At 37.6% G+C, this 13,381-nt stretch overlaps 1 protein-coding gene across 1 annotated transcript in view; it reads right to left on the bottom strand.

Annotated features, from left to right (window-relative positions):
- Positions 1 to 13,381, bottom strand: part of LOC134372395 (leukocyte immunoglobulin-like receptor subfamily A member 6) — a 65,513-nt gene that overhangs the window by 29,232 nt on the left and 22,900 nt on the right.

The following is a 13,381-nucleotide window of genomic DNA, read 5'->3' as shown; positions in this document are numbered from 1 at the left end:
TACTAAGGAAATGGTTTGCATCATCCCACTCACTTTGTTATTCTGAAATTTGGAAATTTCCATTTCACACAATTTTTAAAATTTCATTCAAATATATAAAAAACATTAAATTTAATTAATTAAGTTAAATTAAACCTTAATTTTTTTCTGCAAAAACTAACAAGGAAACTCACAACACCTTTACACACATTTAAGCAAAATCTAGATTTGCAATTTCTTCACATTTTTACCCAATGCAACCCTTATCATTTCACATGGGTCCTTGCCTCTCGCATTTCTTTGCAGGGTGTCTTCCCAACAGGCCCTCCTTCCTGACATCCTGAGATCTCTGCATCAACTTCCCTTTCAATAACCATATAACTCAGCTTTATGAATCAAAATACTCAACTTAATGCTTGAAGTATGTTTTTTATTTTTGAAAGAGTGTAATCAACAGCCTGCTTTTACAGATGAGGAAGCGAGGATTTCTAAGAAGCAAAGTAACTAGCTAGATCATGAGGTCACCGCAGAACAAAATGAAGGAAATCTTCTGTCTGCTCTGTCCCAGCTCAGGGCCTCGTCACCATCCCATGATATTTTGGATGCATAGGTTGCATGTCTACATGTGTGGGGTTTATGACAATATAGCTATACCCCTTCTAAATTTGTCAAAGCAGTGCCCATGTTTCTTGAACCAAGGGGGTAATAAGTTGCACTCAAATTTTGCTCTTTTGAGAGCTAATTTTGAGCTAGATTTTTAAAAAAGGCTTTTAAAACATTTCCTATACTTTGATTTACACTGAATTTTAATATTCTAGCAAGCCTTTTAAGGTTTTTTAAAAAAAATATTTACTTCAGGTTTTCACGAGGTAGGGATATTTTAGAAGAACACTTACTGGTAATATGTTCAAACTATTAAGATACAACACGTTTTTCCATTGATACTCAAGCATAGTATGTATTTAAAGCATTCAAAATTGATCCAAAGTGTAATGAAATCCTAAAAGTGACTAACAAAATTAATTCAATTTTTTCTCTTTGCAAATCTTAGCTTCTTTTTTTCCAGGTTGAATGTCGAAATTTATGAAATAAATACCAGACTATTTTTTTAAAGTTGCTTAGTGGAATACATAATTATATTGCAAACATTTTTTATTATCACTTGGCAGCGAACGATTCTCAACTAAATTTAATTAATAAATTTATCTCTGGTCTGGTGTAACTTACCTGGAGAGCATGAAAAATATTGTAGTCAGACAATACCAAATGTTGGAGGCTTTGTGAATCTATTTGTCTGTCTGTCTACCTACCTACCTACTTACGTATCTACCTGTGTTTATATGGATCTAAGTATCAATCTCTCTATCTGATGCAGCCACAAAGAATGTTGACAGCCACCAGAAACTAGAAGAGGCAAGGAAGGATTCCCCGCTAGAGCCTCCAGAGGGAGTGTGGCCCTGGCCCTGATATGCCGACACCTTGCTTTTGGACTTCTGACCTCCAGAACTCTGAGAGAATAAATTTTTGTTGTCAAACCGTCCAGTTTGTGATAATTTGTTATGTCAGACTAGAAAACTAATTATTTGTTTCTTTCTTTCATCTATCCATCTATCTACAAATCAATCTATCCAAATTCATACTTATTCAATGTAAATTTGTTTGTGTATATGTAAGTTCTTTGTATTGGGGGCGGGGGAAGAGAGCACATTCTCTCTTTGAAAACTGGGTTTTGACTCATAACCAAGAAATGATTTCAGATAAAACACCAAGAGCCAGAATTTGCATGTTCTATGATCCTCTAGAAATTAGAATCAAAGTTAGCTGGTTTTGTTTGGCAGTAGAAGTAAAAAATTTGCAAGTAGTGCTAAACCTGAAAATACAGATTGGAGGTACATTTGAGTTTTTTCTGCAAAGGGTTTCATAACATTTACAATATTTATATATTAGCTTGCAAAGGGAATATTACATGTTATGAAATAAGTTATTACTTATAAAAAACAGAAAAATATGGTAAAATAATTATATGATTGCAGAGTTTAGGAATTAAATGTGATAGTTAAGACGGCAGGGCTTGTTCAGCAATGTGGCTCAAGTCAGCTCTCAGCACCCACCCTCCTCTGGTTGAGAAGAAGCTGGTCTTCTTCCTGTGTGGTGGCCACCTTGTAGACTGTACAAACTGTGGTGTGGTGAGGGGACCCTGCACACCACATCCTGTGGCTTTGACAGTTTTGCTCAGCTCCTGCCTCCTGTCCAACAGAAGTAGCACCATGTCCCCGCAAATAATGATCTTCCTGTACCTTGGTAAGCCCTGGAAGAGAAGGGAGGAGAGGATTATAGTGGAAAGTCTATGCTTTATCACAGCATGTAATCAGAGACTCATGGATTTGGGGGGGGAGCACATGGGGCCTGGGATATACTGGGGACACATCTGTGAAGTGGTTTTACTTCCAGGACTCTGTCTGCATCAGATTTTCTGGGCACAAGTGGGTGAGTCCTCACTTTACCCTTGGTTACTATGTTGGCCAAACATGAAGGGGCTTACCCTGGGCAATAGGTGAGGGGCAGATGCAGATGACACTGGAGGGCTTGTGATCAAGACTTCTGGAAATACAAGGAAAGTGACATGACCTGTGGATCTCAGGTTCTTATTTTTTCCTGGAGACTCTACCTAGCTGCTTCCTTGGCATAAGCCCAGCTCCACATTCATGTGAAGGAGGCTTTGAAGTACAAAGCTGGGTCAGGGCAGATGAGTGTAACCTCTACAATGAGAGGGGAACAAAATGCAGGACCCTACAGATGTCCCCAAGGACAGGACCCCACACCATTCTCCAGCCTGTCCTTGACAATAAGGTCTGCAAAACATCCCACCCATGCCTCAGGTGAAGGGACTGGTCAGCAGGTAGAGACCACCTAGACCTTGTGGCACATTCTTGTATAGGAGAGGTTTAAACATATATATATCAAGGTTCATATTTCATGATATTTTTTCAATCAAGTAAATCTTGTACTACTTTCCCATTTATAATTTTTGTCGTCGTTAAAAATGTGTTTAAATACAAACTTCGTTCAACATTTTATCAATACTCTAAGTAAAATTGTTGTTCTGGGGAGACCTGCCATGTCCATGTTGGGGTACGATGTGTCCCTGGCTCCTACCAGGTAGCTCTTGGCATCAGGGGACTCTGGGTTGGGGGACAAACCTTGGAAGAATGTAAAGGAGGAAAAGCCAACTGAGGACAGTGAGAGGAGGGGGCAGCTCTGCATTTTCCTCTCTAACGTTGTGCCTCCTTCTCTCCCAGGTGGTCACGACAAGCCCTTGCTCTCAGCCTGGCCAAGACTTTGGTTCCCCTAGGAGGGTACACGACTCTTTACATCCTCAACTTCAATTTGTAACATTCAAACTGTTCAAAAGAGTTGAGATCCGTATTTCTGACCTCGAGTGAACTTTTCAACAGCAACGTCACCATAAACCCTGAGACCACAGCACATGCAGGGACTTACAGATGTTCTTGATATTACAGCCCTGGGTGTTCAGCACAGTCTCCATCTAGAGATTATGGTCATAGGTAGAAGAATTTCAGCCAAGCCCACATCAGTCCTGTGTCCAGATGGCGGTAACTAGGTCCATACCAGTGGAGCCAGAGAGTTATTGTGGAGTTCTTAGTCAGGACCTAATCATGGAAAGAGAATCCACTCTGAGAATTTAAAGAGAGGGTACTCAATGGAGGAAATTAGATTCCCAGACGAAAAAAGCAGGAATCTAATAGGTTTTATGTAATCTCATTTGTCTATTTTGCTTTTGTTGTCTGTGCTTTTGGGGTCATAACAAAAAAACTCATTGTCCAGACCAGTGCCATGAAGGGTTCCCCCTATGTTTCCTATTAGTTTTATAGGTTAAGTTCTTGTGTTTAAGTCTTTACTCCATTTTCAGTTGATTCCTGTATTTGGTGTGAGACAAATGTCTAACTTTTTAAATTTCATTCTTCTTCATGTTGATATACAGTTTTCCCAGCACCACTTATTAAAGAGACTGTCCTTTTTTCATTATGTTCTTTGCAGCCTTGTCAAAAATCAATTGACTGTAAATGTGCAAATTTTCTTCTGGGCTCCTTTCAGTTCTATTGGTCTGTGTCTATTTATATGCCATTGCCATACTGTTTTTTTTTTTTTTGTTTGTTTTGTTTTGCTTTAACTTTATTAAATGACAAATTATAATTATTGGGTACACAGGAACATTATGATATACATATATACAGTGTGAAATGATTTAATCAAGCTAATTAACATGTTTTATAATCTTTTTCTATCAGCATATTCATTATTAAAAATCGTAATTTTTCTTTATACCCTTTACCCAAACTATCAGTCCCCAAAACCCCTCCCTCTATCTATCCCCATCTCTAGTATCCTTAGGTTTGTTCTCTCCATCTGAAAGTTCAGTGTATTGTTGTAGTATTTTTCCTTCTTCCTTCCTTCCTTCCTTCCTTCCTTCCTTCCTTCCATCCATCCATCTTTCTTTCTTTCATTCTTTCTTTGTACCAAGTTGAGAGTTAGAATATGTGGTATCTCTCTTTCCTTGTCTGGCTTATTTCATTTAATTTTCTCCAGGCTTACCCATGTTGCTGCAAATGGCAGAATTTCATTCTTTTTTATGGCTGAGTAGTATTCTGTTGTGTATATATACCACATTTTCCTTATCCAGTCATCTGTCAATGGATGTTTAGGTTAGTTCCATATTTTGAGTATTGTAAATAGAGCTGCAATAAACATGGGAGTGCAGATAACCCTTTGACATGATGATTTCCATTCCTTTAGATATATACCCAGTAGTGGCATTGCTGGATTGTATGGTAGTTCTATCTGTAGCTGTTTAAGGAAACTCCATACTGTTTTCCATAATGGCTGTGCTAATTTACAGTCCCATCAACAGTGTAGAAGAGTTCCCCTTTCCTCATATCCTCACCAGCATTTGTTATTCTCAGTCTTTTCGACAATAACCAGCCAAACTGGGGTGAGATGATATCTTAATGTGGTTTTGATTAGCATTTCTCTGATGATTAGTGATGCTGAGCATTGTTTCATGTACCTGTTGGCCATTTGTATGTCTTCCTTTTGGAAAATGTCGATTCATCTCCATTGCCCGTTTTTTACTTACATTATTTGGTTTATATTGTATAGTTATTTGAGTTCTTTATATATTCTGTATATTAATTCCTTGTCAGATGTATAGCTTACAAATGTTTTCTCCCATTCCATAGGTTGTCTTTTCACTCTCTTGATTGTTTCCCTTGCTGTGAGGAAGCTTTTTAGTTTGGTATAATCCCATTTGTTTACTTTTGTTGTTGCTGCTGGTGCTTTGGAGGTCTTATTAATAAAGTCTTTGCCTGGTCCTACTTTCCAGAGTATTTCCCCTCTATTTCCCTATAGTAATTTTATGGATTCAGGTCTTATATTTAAGTCTTTAATCCATTTTGAGTTGATATTGGTATATGGTACAGGTCCAGTTTCATTCTTCTGCATATGGATGTCCAATTTTCCCAACATCATTTATGAAAGAGGCAGTCTTTTCCCCAATAAATGTTCTTCTTGCCCTTGTCAAAGATCAGTTGGTTGTAACTAAGTGGATTGATTCTCAGGTTTTCTATTTTGTTCCATTGATGTGAGCTTCTGTTTTTATGCCAGTACCACACAGTTTGGGTTAAAATAGCTTTGTAATATAATTTGAAGCTGTGTAGTGGTATGTCTCCAGCTTTATTTTATCTATCTATCTATCTATCTATCTATCTATCTATCTATCTATCTATCTATCTATCTATCTATCTATCTATCTATTTATTTTGCTCAGGATTTCTTTGGCTATTCTGGGTCTTTTTTTGCTCAATATGAATGTTAGGATTACTTTTTCTACTTCTGTGAAGAATGTGATTGGTACCTTGGGGGGATTATACTGAATGTGTAGATTGCTTTGGGTAGATTGGACTTTTTCATAATGTTAATTCTTGCCATCCAATAATGGTATGTCTTTCCACCTTTTTGTGTCTTCAGTTTCTTTCAGTAGTGTTTTATAATCCTGACTGTAGAGATCTTTATCCTTCTTGGTTAAGTTGATTCCTAGATTTTTTTTTTTTTTGGCTACTATTGTTAATGCACTTGCTTTCTTGATTTCTTTTTCTGCTAGTTCATTACTGGAGTATAAAAATGCTACTGATTTTTGGGTGTTGATTGCGTATCCTGAACCATTACTGAAATTATTAATCAATTTTAAGAGTTTTTTTGGTAGAGTCCATAGGTTTTTCTATGTATAAGACCATGTCATCTGCAAACAGTGACAGTTTGGCTTTGTCCTTTCCAATCTGGATGCCCTTTATTTCTTTCTCTTGCCTGATTGCTCTGGCTAGTACTTCCACTACTGTGTTAAATAGGAGTGGTGAGAGTGGGCATCCTTCTCTTGTTCCTGTTCTTAAAAAAAAGTTTCAGTTTCTCAGGATGATATTGGCAATTGATTTGTCATATATGACTTTTATTGTGTTGTTGTAATTTCCTTCCATACCTAATTTGCTGAGAGTCTTTATCATAAAGGGATGCTGAATTTTTCAAATGCTTTTTCAGCATCTATTGAGATAATCATATGGTTTTTGTCCTTGACTTTGTTGATGTGATTTATCACATGTAGTGACTTGCATATGTTGAACCATCCTTGCATCCCTGTGATGAATTCCACATGATCATGTTGTATTTTTTTTATCTGTTGCTGAATTCTGATTGCTAATGTTTTGTTGAGGATTTTTGCATCTATGTCCGTCAAGGATATTGGCCTTAATATTCTTTTTGTTGTTGTTGTGACTTTATCTGGTTTTGGTATGATGCTGGCTTCATAGAATGAGTTGGGAGAATGGTTTCTGTTTCAATTTTTTGGAATAGTTTGAGGAGAAATGGAATTTATGCTTCTTTAAAAGTTTGATGGAATTCAGTTGTGAAGCCATCCAATCCTGGGCTTTTCTTTGTTGGAAGGTTTCTGGTTACTGCTTCAATCTCATTACTTGTTATTGCTCTGTTCAGGTTCTCTATTTCTTCTTGGTTCAGTCTTGGTAATCTGTAAGTATCCTAAAAACTAATGATTTTCTCCAGGTTTTTAAATTTGTTGTTGTGCAGTTGCTTATAACAATTTCTAATGATTCTTCATATTTCTGCGGTGTTGGTTCTAAATTATCCCTTTTCATTTCTGATTTTTATTTGGCTCTTCTCTCTTCTTTTTTTTTTTAAGGCTAACTAATGGTTTGTCTATTTTATTTAACTCCTCAAGAAAACAACTTTTTGTTTTATTGATCTTTTGTATTGTTTTCTGGGTTTCTACTTCATTTACTTGTGCCTTGATCTTAATAATTCCTTATTGTCTACTACTTTTAGGATTTTATTGGTTTTGCTTTTCTAGTTCTTTGTGGCATAGTGTTAGGTCATTTATCTGAAGTCTTTCCATTCTTTTAATTTAAGCATTTATTGCAGTAAACTTCCCTCTTAGTACTGCTTTTGCAGTATCCCACAGGATTTTTATGATGTATCTTTAGTTTTGTTAGTTTCGAGAATTTTTTTTATTTCTTGTTTAATTACTTTTTGGACCCATAGGTCATTTGGGAGCCAGTTATTTAGTTTCCATGCATTTGTTTAATTTTCAGAGTTTCACTTGCTATTAATTTCCAGTTTTTATCTATTATGGTCTGGAAATATAGTTGGAACTTTTTTTCAGTTTGCTTAGACTTGATTTGTGACCTAACAGGTGGTCTTTCCTGGACATGTGCTAATGAGAAGAATGTATATTCTGTAGTTGGATGAAATGTTCTGTAGATATCTGCCAGGTCCAATTGGTCTGAGGTGTAGTGTACATCCTATGTTGTTTTGTTGATTTGTTGCCTGGAAGAACTGTCCAATGCTGAGAGAGGGGTATTCATTAATCTGCTATTATAGTATTAGGGTCCTGCCACAGCAGAATAGGGGTTTTATTAAAGGACCAAATAAAAGCTTTTTTTTTTTGGAGGATATAAGCACACAGATATCAGGGGAAAGGCTCAGGTCTCTTCAACTCCTCACCAACTCTAGTTCTCCCTCATTTCTGAAGAATGGCCTTGCTGGGTATAGTATTATTGGCTGGCAGTTTTTTTCATTTAGTATTTTGAATATATCATCCCATTCTCTTCTGGCCTATAGAGTTTGATTTGAGAAGCCTGCCTTAGTCTGAAGTGGACTCCCTTATACATGACTTGATGCTTTTCTCTTGCTGTTTTTAGGATTCTCTCTTTGTCTTTGGATTTTGCCAGTTTGACTATAATGTGTCTCAAAGGGGACCATTTTGCATTGAATCTGTTTGGTGATCTTTGAGCCTCCTGTATCTGAAAGTCTGTGTGTCTCCCTATACTTGGGAAGTTTTCCACTATTACTTCAACAAATAGGTTATCAATACATTTTCCTTTCCTCTCCCCTTCAGGAACACCAGGATTCAGATGGTTTTGCATGTAAGATTGTCTGCTAGCTCTCTTAGAATGTCTCCATTATTTTGAAAAGGCTGTCTTCAAGATCATAAATTCTTTCTTCTGCTTACTCCAAGCTGCTGCTTAGCCTCTTGGTGGTGTTTTTTATTTTGTTGAGTGAATCCTTTGGCCCAAGAAGTTCTCATACATTCTTTTTCAAGGTATTGATCTCTTTGTAAATTTCCTCCTTTATATGCTGGATAGTTTTCCTCATTTTGTTCTGTTGTCTAACTGAGTCTTCCTGTATCTCATTGAGTTTCATTAAGATTGTTGCTCAGAATTTCTTTTAAGTCATTTCAAGGGCTCCCTGCTCCATGGAGTCTGGTACTTGAGAATTATTGTGTTTCCTTGGCGGTGTTATGTTTTCTTGGGTTTTTTTATTTTACTTTTTTCATATTTCTTGTATCTCTATGTTGATGTTTGGTCATCTGGGAGAGCAGCTGCTTCAGCTGTTATTCTGGAGTGGGCTCTGATGAAGGAGACTTTCTCCTGCAGATGTGTTTTATGTTGACTGTTGACTAGGGCGTTTTAGTGTTGGTTCCAGGTAGATGCAGTAGGTACTCCATGTGGGTACTTTAGTCACATTCAGTGTTGGAGTTGCATGTGAGCACCTCTATGACTTAGGCACTCAGGCACTAACCTCCCGTGCTGAGGTTAGTAACACTTTGCTGGTTCATTGAAGATGTGGAAAAGCTCTCAGTTTCTTGGGAAAAGTGCCTAGGTACCCTGTCAATCTTTGGCTTGGTTGGGTGACCCAGGGCAGACTTGTTGGAACCCTGGCTGGTGTCCCATTATCCTGCTGGGTGCACTGGGGTACACTGGAGCTCCTCAGTTTGAATAGTGACCATGGATGGGTTTTCCCTTTCCTCTTTCTTATAGGCAGAGGCTTCTTCTGGTCCTTGCTTCCCCTAGTTGGGGAATGGATTAGTGGTGATTGTGAGTTTTCTTCCAGACTCTGATTATACTAGATTTCTGCACTGTTGAGGAGTTCTCTGTGTCTCAACCTAGATTAAGGTGGTATCACAGGCTATGCACCTACCTCCCACCCTCAGATGTGGTACCACATGTGGCAGCATAATTTCTCCTGTGGGTTGGGCCAATGAGTCTTGGGCCTGCACTAGCCCACCTCTTTCATCACCCTGCAATTGTAACTGTCCTTCTGTCAATGATGTCAAGTGGTGAGCATGCCACCTAAAGGGTAACAATGGCTGCTCCTGTAGCACCAAGCCACCTTTGGGATGGATATGGCTGTGGTGGACCAATTATATGGCACCAGTGTTTGCAGCAGTGACAGGGTGGCCCTCAGATGCTGAGGACCACAGGCACGCTCGTGCTGTCAGTCATGGGATGTGGGATTCATCCCATGACTCCTGAGGTCCCCAGGTTGTTGCTATCCGTGAGGTCGGCCAGGGGCTACATATGGCTGCTGATGTCCCTGGCTGTGCTGCACTTTCAGTTTTATTTTTAATTGACAAATAACTACTATATATATTATGGAGTACAAAGTGATATTTTGATACATGTAAGTTAAAATCACAATCATCATGTGGTATTTTTGTGTGTGTATGTCTTACCAAAAAAAAAAGTGCTAATTAAATATACATCCCAAAACAAAAAAACTCCTTAAAGAGAACATAGGAGAAACAATCCAGGAAATAAGATTGGGTGCAGACTTCATGAATATGACCCCAAAAGCACAGGCAACAAAAGAAAAAATAAACAAATGTGATTATATCAAACTAAAAAGCATCTGCACAGCAAAAGAAAAAACACATTGAAAATACAAGCAACATAGTGGGAGAATATATATGCAAAATATTCATCTGATAACAGCTTAATAGCCAGAATATAAAAGGAACTGAAACAACTTTACAGCAAGAAGAAAGCGAAATAACCAAATTAAAAAATAGGCAAAGGAGCTGAATATGTATGTCTCAAAGGAAGATATACAAATGGCCAACATACACATGAAAAAGTGCTCAACATCACTCAGCATTTGGGAAATGCAAATCAAAACCATTTTGAGATACCATCTCACCCCAGTTAGGATGGCTACTATCCAAAAGACTGGGAATGATAAATGCTGGCAAGGTTGTAGAGAAGAAGGAACCCTCATACACTGTTGGTGAGACTGCAAAATAGTGCAACCTTTATGGAAAATGTTATGGAGGTTCCTCAAACAATTACAGATAGATCTACCATAAGACCATATTCCCAGTTATTCCACTGCTGGGAATATACAAAAAGGAATGGAAATCATCATGTCAAAGGGATACCTGTACTCCCATGTATTTTGCAGCAGTATTTACAATAGCCAAGAGTTGGAACCAGCACTAATGTCCGTCATAGGATGAGTGGATAATGAAAATCTGGTACATCTACACAATGGAATACTACTCTGCTACAAAAAAAGAATGAAATACTACCTTCTCAACATAGATGGACTTAGAGAAAATATTGTTAAGTGAAATAAGCCAGGCACAGAAAGGGAAATACTGAATGCTCTCACATATTTGTGGAAGAAAAAAGAAATAAGAAAATAAACATAGAAACAAACATGGGGGTGGGGAAGTTGACACAACAATCACAACAGATTTATTTATTTATTTTTCAATTTTATTTTGTCGATATACATTGTGGTTAATTATTGTTGCCGCTTATGAAAACCTTCCTCCCTCCTCCCTCTCCTCCCTGCCCCGCAGCAATATCCTTTCTGTTTGCTTGTTGTATCAACTTCAAGTAATTGTAGTTGTTATATCTTCTCCCCCCTCCCCGGTTTATTTTTGTGTGTGTCTGTGTGTGAATTTATATATTAATTTTTAGCTCCCACCAATAAGTGAGAACATGTGGTATTTCTCTTTTTGTGCCTGACTCGTTTCACTTAATATAATTCTCTCAAGGTCCATCCATATTGTTGCAAATGGGAGTATTTCATTTGTTTTTATAGCTGAGTAGTATTCCATTGTGTAAATATACCACATTTTCGGTATCCATTCATCCAATGATGGACATTTGGGCTGGTTCCAACTCTTGGCTAATGTAAAGAGTGCTGCAATGAACATTGGGGAACATGTATACCTTCGACTTGATGATTTCCATTCCTGTGGGTATATTCCCAACAGTGGGATAGCTGGGTCATATGGTAGATCTATCTGCAATTGTTTGAGGAACCTCCATACCATTTTCCATAGAGGCTGCACCATTTTACAGTCCCAAAAACAATGTATGAGACTTCCTGTTTCGCCGCAACCTCTCCAGCATTTATCGTTCAGAGTCTTTTGGATTTTAGACATCCTAACTGGGATTAGATGGTATCTCAGTGTGTTTCTGATTTGCATTTCCTGGATGCTGAGTGATGTTGAGCATTTTTTCATATGTCTGTTGGCCATTTGTATATCTTCCTTAGAAAAATGCCTACTTAGCTCTTTTGCCCATTTTTTAATTGGGTTGCTTGTTTTTCTCTTGTAAAGTTGCTTGAGTTCCTTGTATATTCTGGATATCAATCCTTTGTCTGCTGGATATTTTGCAAATATTTTCTCCCACTCTGTTGGTTGTCTTTTAACTCTGTTAATTGTTTCTTTTGCTATGCAGAAGCTTTTTAGTTTGATATAATCCCATTTGCTTATTTTTCCTTTGGTTGCCCGTGCTTTTGGGGTCGTATTCATGAAGTCTGTGTCCAGTCCTATTTCCTCAAGTGTTTCTCCTATGTTTTCTTTAAGAAGTTTTATTGTTTCAGGGTGTATATTTAAATCCTTAATCCATTTTGAGTTGATTTTAGTATATGGTGAGAGGTATGGGTCTAGTTTCATTCTCCTGCATATGGTTATCCAGTTCTCCCAGCACCATTGCTGGAGAGGATGTCCCTTCCTCAGTAAATAGGCTTGGTGCCTTTGCCAAAGATCAGATGGCTGTAGGTGTGTGGGTTGATTTCTGGATTCTCTATTCTATTCCATTGATCAGTGTGTCTGTTTTTATGCCAGTACCATACTGTTTTGGTTATAATAGCTTTGTAGTATAGCTTAAAGACAGGTAGTGTTATGCCTCCAGCTTTATTTATTTTGCTCAGCATTGCTTTGGCTACACATGGTCTTTTATTATTCGATATAAATGTCTGGATAGTTCTTTCCATTTCTGAGAAAAATGTCTTTGGAATTTTGATGGGGATTGCATTGAATTTGTATATCACTTTGGGTAGTATGGACATTTTCACTATGTTGATTCTTCCAATCCAAGAGCATGGAATATCTTTCCATCTTCTTGTATCCTTTCTAATTTCTCTCAGCAGTGGTTTGTAGTTCTCATTATAGAGATTTGTCACATCCTTGGTTAACTCAATTCCTAAGAATTTTATTTTTTTGGTGGCTATTGTAAATGTGCAGGCTTTCCTGTTTTCTCTTTCTGCATGTTCACTATTGGAGGAAAGAAATGCTACTGTTTTTTGTGTGTTGATTTTGTATCTTGCTACTGTATTGAAATCATTTATCAAATCCAAGAGTTTTTCTGTAGAGGTTTTAGGCTGTTCGATATATAGGATCATATCATCTGCAAACAGGGACAGTTTGACTTCATCTTTTCCAATCTGGATGCCCTTAATTACCTTCTCTTCTCTGAGTGCTCTGGCTAGTACTTCCAACACTATGTTGAATAGGAGTGGTGAGAGTGGGCATCCTTGTCTAGTTCCTGTTCTTAAAGGAAAAGCTTTCAGCTTTTCCCCATTCAGGATGATATTGGCAGTGGGTTTGTCATATATGGCTTTAATTATGTTGAGATACTTTCCCTCTATACCTAACTAATAGAGGGTCTTTGTCATGAATGAGTGCTGAATTTTATCAAATGCCTTTTCAGCATCTATACAGATGATCATATGGTCCTTGTGTTTG

This window comes from Cynocephalus volans, chromosome 3 (genome assembly GCF_027409185.1).
Source record: "Cynocephalus volans isolate mCynVol1 chromosome 3, mCynVol1.pri, whole genome shotgun sequence".
Classification (NCBI taxonomy): Eukaryota; Metazoa; Chordata; class Mammalia; order Dermoptera; family Cynocephalidae; genus Cynocephalus; species Cynocephalus volans.
This window is presented reverse-complemented; position numbering and strand designations above follow the sequence as displayed.